Source organism: Pinus tabuliformis, chromosome 2_2, assembly GCF_031772625.1.
Source record: "Pinus tabuliformis cultivar Carrire ecotype Pingquan chromosome 2_2, CPIR1, whole genome shotgun sequence".
Taxonomy (NCBI): domain Eukaryota; kingdom Viridiplantae; phylum Streptophyta; class Pinopsida; order Pinales; family Pinaceae; genus Pinus; species Pinus tabuliformis.
Window position 1 is genome coordinate 438685946 of NC_142300.1, and position 7476 is coordinate 438693421.

Genomic DNA, 7476 nt, shown 5'->3' on the forward strand with positions numbered 1-7476 from the left:
TTACAAATTATTTCCTAACGTGTGATTGTCTTTCGAGCTTTAAATTTCAACCATACCCATTTTTGCTCTCAAATGTAAAATAAAAAAAGTGCATGCTATACATCATTATAGTACCAAATGTAAAATAAAAAATATGCATGCTATACATCATTGTAGTATATAAAGTTCCTGCCATACATCTACATCTTCTTTGATATTCCCTTGATCCATCTTGTTCTTAATGGATTCATACCTCCCCTACATCTTCAGTATTTTATACAACTGGGATTTACTTGCATCTTGGGCCAATGAATAAGAAACTGCGGAAGCAGCAGTGAGAATCCCTGCTCTAAGCAGCAGCAAGAATGGGCAGGATTCTTACTGCTGCTTCCGTGGTCTCTTTTTCGTAAGGTTCGAAGCCGGGCTGCTTCCGCGGTTTCTTTTTCGTAGGATTCGAAGCCAGGATTACTTCTTCAGCGGGTGTCTTTCCCTTGGACACCGATTTCATTTTCGACTCGGGGTAAAGTCATCATCACACCAGACCCTCTTTGCACACACCAGGGTAGCTATATTGATACTGCAAACCCTCGTTAGGGTAGGGTACCCTGGTTTGTGCGAATGAGGGTCTGGAACATCAATATAAAACCAGGGTAGCCATGCATGATGACGCATGTCCGTCCACACGCGCACCATCTTTCTCAAGGATTTCTTATGCGAGTCCTTCGCAGGAGTCACCATGGGGACGGGGGTAGGGTATTCTCGCTGCTGCTTCCGCGGTTTCTTTTTTTGTAGGGTTTGAAGGCGGGAATTTTTTTTCAGCGGGTTTTGTTTCCCTTGGACATAGATTTCTTCTTCTGCTGGGTCTGCTCTTCAGCAGCCTCATTATCATGCACGACTTCTTCTACAGCGGCCTTTTTTTCCCTTGGAGAATGGTTTCTTCTTCTCTGGCGCGGGCTGCTCTGCATCCATTTCATCATCTTTCCCGACTTCTTCAGCGGGTTTCTTTCCCTTGGACACCGATTTCAGCGGTTTTTTCCCCTTGGAGAATGGTTTCTTCTTCTTTGGTGCAGGCTGCTCTCCATCAATTTCATCATCTTTCCCGACTTCTTCACCGGGTTTCTTTCCGTTGGTCACGGACTTCTTCGGCCTTTGCTGCTCTTCGACATAGTCACCATCTTTGGCTCTTTTTGCGGTTACGGTCTTCTTGGGCTTTGAACTTTCGTTATTTAAGTAACAAAGTTCTCGTGAGATTGTTATCAGTCTGTGTAGATATGTCTTCTATGAATGTCCAGCAGCAGGGAAATACTCTGTGTGGCTCTCGGGTGGCTCATCCGTCGCCAAGTCAGGGAGGCAACTAGTCCTCCTCAGTCACTGCAGTTAATAACGACACTCCCTCACTTGGCGAGGCAACTAGTCCTCCTCAGTCACTGCAGTTAATAACGACACTCCCTCACTTGGCGAGGCAACTAGTCCTCCTCAGTCACTGCAGTTAATAACGACACTCCCTCGGATTTTCTTAAGAACTCACTCGGCATTTCGAGTCTGGTTTTGCCTGAAGCCCCTGTGAAGGCAGTGTGAGGGAGTGCGATCTTCCTATCACTGATTTATATACGGGCGAGGGATGATTTGGTGCGCAGGGTCGTCGACTCTGCTGGGAAGTTCGGGTGCTCTCAGATGATAAGACATGGCGCTTCTTGCGATGTGGCGCAGAGGGGTGACAAGGAATGCGGTGGATTGTTCGAGCCTGCTCGAGAGAAAGAGAGAAAAAGGGAGGGCTGTAGAGAAATAGAGAAAAAGGGAGTGATGTCAAAGTAGAGGAAAATAGGCGAACCAGATTGAAGACTTCGTCAGAAATATCTGGCCCCAGGTATGTGGCAACGTCAGGTATGTTTAGTTTGGTTTTTAATGCTGTGCTTCGTTTTTTTGTTTTTAATTAAATGTTTTTGTTATTATTATTTTATTTTAAAATTTCTGTTATTAGTAAGAATCGATTACTGCTCAAAATCAAGGAAGATTCAAAGTGGTTAAGATAATCAGCACAAAGGTCGTTAGAGGATAATCAGTAAAAAGGTAGGCAGTTTGTTATTATTATTTCTAAGAATCGATTACTGCTCAAAATCAAGGAAGATTCAAAGTGGTTAAGATAATCAGCACAAAGGTCGTTAGAGGATAATCAGTATAAAGGTAGGCAGTTTGTATTTGTAATGGAGACTTGAACTTGAATAAAGAGGTTATTTGAACATTTTCCTAATGTTTAGATATCTTTATTTTAAATTTACTTTATTCTTAATTTAAGAACTATATTTAAATAAAAATAATTTTATAAAATAATAATAATAAAAAATAAAAATCCTTTATGGTATTGACTCATAATATTGAGAATCTATGGTATTCATGTGGAATGTAGCCTATTTAAAAGGGAATTAAACCAGTCTAGATCCATTTTAAATTTAGATCCACCAATCTTGACATGTAAATCTCTTTTAGAGTGAAAATAGATTTGATCCCTCTTTGTAGATCTAGATTTAAAATGGATCTAGGCTAGTATAGTTTAAGTAAAATTTTCATTACATAGAGAAAGTCAACCTATATCTATTCTGATTTGATATAGACCTGGAGATTGAGAGCATCCTATGACATCTTATTTTTTTCCTGACATTGAATGATTATGAGTGCAGTGTTTGCATTAAATATTAACACAGTGATATGATGGAAAACTCAATACTCATTCTGATACTTGTAAATTCTCTTTTTATTATCTCATAGTGTAACTCAATGGAAAAAAACCTAATGCTTCAGAACATTAAATTGCATATTAAATTTCTTTTTGCATTATGCCAGAGCATTTATGAAGTTCTATTGTATTTTCAAAGATATTTGTATTTAGCTCTGTTACATGGGAACCGCTTTGGAGACGTGGGAAACCCGTTCCAATGGTTCCCACGTTCCCGGGAGCTTTGGAACTGTATGGGAACGTTACCTTTTCAGGGGGAGCTTCAATGGGTGCTTTGAAGACTGTTTTTTTTGGAGTTCTGGCGTTCCCTAGGGGCGGGGAATACAAAGCCTGTAGAGAAATATGCTGAACTGCCCACAAAACATGAGCCTATGTTGAAACCTTCGCAGGAAGAAAGGCCAAAGACATGTTTAACACCAATATCGTTAATTGAGAAAATGGAGCAATCCCTTGATGGGTTAAGGAAGCCTGTGGCACCTCAACGTAAGGGCGATATCTGGGATGTCAAGCTGATGAATATTTCTTTTGTTGTTTATGTATATATATCGCAGAAGATTGTGTGTGCATATTGTATGTGGCAATCAATGCTTAAACATTGGAGTTGTTTTTTCTCGTAAGAATGACTAGAGAAACGTGTCAGAGAACTCATAATGAATTTGACATTTTATATATATAAAGGGGAGAGACTTTGGGAGAAAGACACCCAAAGAATATATTTATATATAAGAGAGATTATATGTTATATATTTATATATTTAAATTGATTTTAATATTTGAGTATTTTGAATCAATATTAATTTTGATTATTATATATATTATATAATTAAAAAAATATTTTAAATATTTTAATTTTTAATTTTTTTATTATATAATATTACGGCTTGCGATTAGTCTTTTCTGTAAATTTTGAGTTCTAGAAAACCTGTACCCAAGTTCCCAATGTTCCTACCTTCCAGAAACTCATGCAACATAGGTATTTAGAAATATCTCATATTTTCATTTCTAAAAACCTATCTTTTAAATACATTAAAACAAAATTGGTTTGAAATCTTAAATTGTATATTAAATTTCTTTTCGCCTTATGCCAAAGCATTTTTGAAATTTTATTGTATTTTCAAAAATATTTTTATTTAATAATATCTCATGTTCTCATTTCTAGAAACCTCGCTTTTAAATACTTTACTACAGAGTTTGCCTGAAATCTTAAATTGTATATTAAATTCCTTTTCACATTATCTTAAATTGCATATTAAATTCCTTTTCACATTATGCCAGAGCATTTCTAAAATGAAATGTTATTGTATTTTAAGAATATTTGTATTTAATGATATCTCATGTTCTCATTTCTAGAAACCTGACTTTTAAATACATTAGGACGGACTTTTTCTGAAATATTAAATTCCTTTTCACATTATGCCACAGCATTTCTGAAATTTTATTGTATTCTAAAAAATATTTGTATTTAATGATATCTCATGTTCGCATTACTAGAAACCTGACTTGACTTTTAAATACAGGACAGAGTTTTTCTGAAATTTTAAATTGCATCATTTTTACATTATGCCATAGCATTCCTGAAGTTTTATTGTATTTTGAAAAGTATTTGTACTTGTATTCTTATTTCTAAAAGCTTTCCTTTTGAGTACATTAGGATAGAGTTGGTTTGAAATCTTGGTGTTACCATGATTTTTGTATTTAGTGATATATTGTGTTGAGAAAAAAACATATATATATATATTCATATTTATTTTTATTGATTTTTTTTTGGGGTATTTAGTGATATATTTTGTTGAGTAAAAAAACAAATATATATATATATATTCATTATTTTTTGGTGCAAAATCTGTTCAAATTTTTAATTCAAAAATATAAAATGTAATAATAAATAATAAGAACTAATTTTTTTATTTGGATGAATATTCATTTTTTAAATCTTTTGGTACAAAATATGCTACAACTTTTAATCCAATCCAAGGTTTACAGAACTGGGTTAATAACTAATGATAACTATATCTCAAAAATTTCACAATTCTATCTTACGGGTTTTATAAAGTAGTCTTTGCAGATTTGCAGATTTTTAAAATATTTTGAAAATTTAAATGACAAAATGAAATAGCTTCATTTTTGTAATCTAAATTATCAAAATATTTCAAAATCCAGAATCAAATTAAACACTTTTATAACGGTGAAAATATTCACTGTGGATTAAATTTTGAATTTGTATTTGATATATTAAATATAGCTATTAACCTAGATTAATCTAAATCTGGGATTAATATGTCTTTGCAAATTGTAAAGCTTAAAGCACTTATCGTCCTTTCAAATTGAGTTTAAAATATATATTTATGTTTTCAAATATTTAGTCGAACGCCAAATTCTAGGCATGTCTTTACAAGTCACACACGAATGTAAAAAAACTAAATTGATTAGATGATAGGAAAGGCTCTTGGCCAAATTCTAAGCATGGATTTAAAAGTCACACACTGATGCAGGTTAGTTCATACAGTGTAAGTATCTAAACACACAGAGCATGCTTAGTTCATACAATGTAAGTATCTAAACACACAGAGAGCATGCTGGCTTAGAGACACCAGTAAGTTTTGAATCTCAATTGAGGATAGCACAGATCCATTCTCCAATATGTTCTGGTTAGCAAAAACCAGAGCATTTTGGTGACTATCTGGACACACTGCCCTCGTTATGAGTTGCAAATCCATGGTAATTTATGCCTAATTGTAATATTGATAATCGTTCAATCCTCACCGGTTTTGAACTCTGGTATCCAGCTGTGCTGTGCATTGGGAGATTATTCGAGCGCTATGGAGAAAGTTGCAGGCGAGATCCTAGATCATTTACTAGAGGGTTGGTGACTGGGACCGATCATGTTTCATGGCAGATATTGTTAGCGAATAAAGCATCTGTGATATGTTCATCGAATCAGAAAGGGCCTGCAAAATTTCAATCAGCCCGTCTGAAGCATTCATATCTATTTATTCTAACATTACAATCCCAAAACATCTCTGATAGCTTCGAGGTGTACGTGGATCAGAGTTGGGTTCGGGTCTCCCCACGGGCTGGCACTCTCTTGGTCACCCTCGGCGACATAACGAAGCTAATCAATAGTCCTTGAAAAAAATTCAATACTGTTGGGTTTGGATACCATGTTATGAAATTGGAAAAAAAATAGATATATTAGCCACTGATATTTTTTTTTATACTTGCAGTTTGGAGTGATGGAGAGTACGAGAGTAGGGTAGGGAGGCCGACTGTGATAAGTGACCAGGCTAGCACTTCCATGGCCCTAATCTACTCACCATCCACAGAGAGCATCATCTACCCAATGCCAGATGTCTTGAATTCTGATAAGAGGCCTCGCTATAGCTTTTTCTCCTTCAAGGATTATGCGGCTCTCCTGCAAAAGCAAAGGCTTTTGTTTAATGATCCAGTGGAACGATACAGGATTTTATAATTAAGTCAATGCCAAACATTTTGGATCAATTTGAATTCAGTGTGATTCGTTATCTTCGTTTTCGGAGTGTTTCTTAACTCAAATCTCCTAAACCACATTCCAATGTTTAAAGAAATTGCTTAGCGTTGATTTAATCATGTTTGCTCTTCTTGAATAATTTCTGAGATATTAAAATCTCATTCTCCATTATTTCCTGATCGCGAATACAATGATATCTCCCACCAGATTAGAAGTGTGCGCAATAACGAAACAATTTGGACATGGTGTTAAAGTTAAGGCTTTAATTCAAACAACAATAGTTCATTGGATTCATGTTAAAGAAAACAATTTGACATGAGCAAGTAAAAATATCATTATAGTTTATGAAACAAGTATAAATTGATGTTTGTATTTCATTAGTAATTAAGTTTGTTAGGTTTATAGTATATGATCAAATCAGTAATTAAGATTTTGCAAAATATATGATTAGATTAGTAATTAAGATTTTCAAAATATTTGATCAGATTAGTAATTAAGATTTTCAAAATATAGAATAATTTGTATTTATAGAAATGGAAAGTTTTTAAAATTATATATGAAATTATTTATAATAATATCGTTTTGTAAATTTTAAGAGTTAGTTAAATTGGTGAGTTTTTGTACCTTACTAATTTGGAGGTCATAGGGTCAATTCCCCTGGATGCCCTTAGGGTTAGGCCTGATTGAGATATCATAGGGTCAATTCTCCGCATGCTTGGTGGGCTAGGCCCTGCTAGTTTGACTAATGAGATTCCATTTAGGGTTTGATCTAACTGGATTTTCTGTGGATGTAGCGGTCACCTAGTGTTTGTGAACTATGAAAAAATATTTTTGTTTTTGCAAATTTTATGTATAAATATTTGTTTTTTTGGACATCATGACTATTGCTTTACAATTGGTTGTGTTTACATTAATTGCTATTTCATTTTTACTAGTGATTGGTGTACTTGTTGCACTTGCTCTCTCAATGGTTGGTCAAGTAGCAAAAATGTTGTGGATGTAGCGGTCACCTAGTGTTTGTAAAACATCACGAAAAAACATTTTTTTGACTGTTGCATTTTTTATGTATAAATATTTGTTTTTATGGAGATGCTTGTATAAGTGATTTTGACTTAAATAAAATTTATAATTTCAACAAGATGTGTAAGGAATCATTTTAGGTTATTTAACATACTTTATTTACGAAAGTTTTATATGATTATAAAAATCTATTTATTTAAAAGTGGCCTATGACATTAATACATATCTTAAAATTAATTTAAGATTTTTTATCCGT

The 7476-nt window shown here is 34.2% G+C and overlaps 1 pseudogene; it reads left to right on the forward strand.

The window, feature by feature from the left end:
* Positions 1-215: 215 nt before the first annotated feature.
* On the forward strand, positions 216-6319 carry LOC149193146 (flavonol synthase/flavanone 3-hydroxylase-like; annotated as a pseudogene).
* Positions 6320-7476: the final 1157 nt, after the last annotated feature.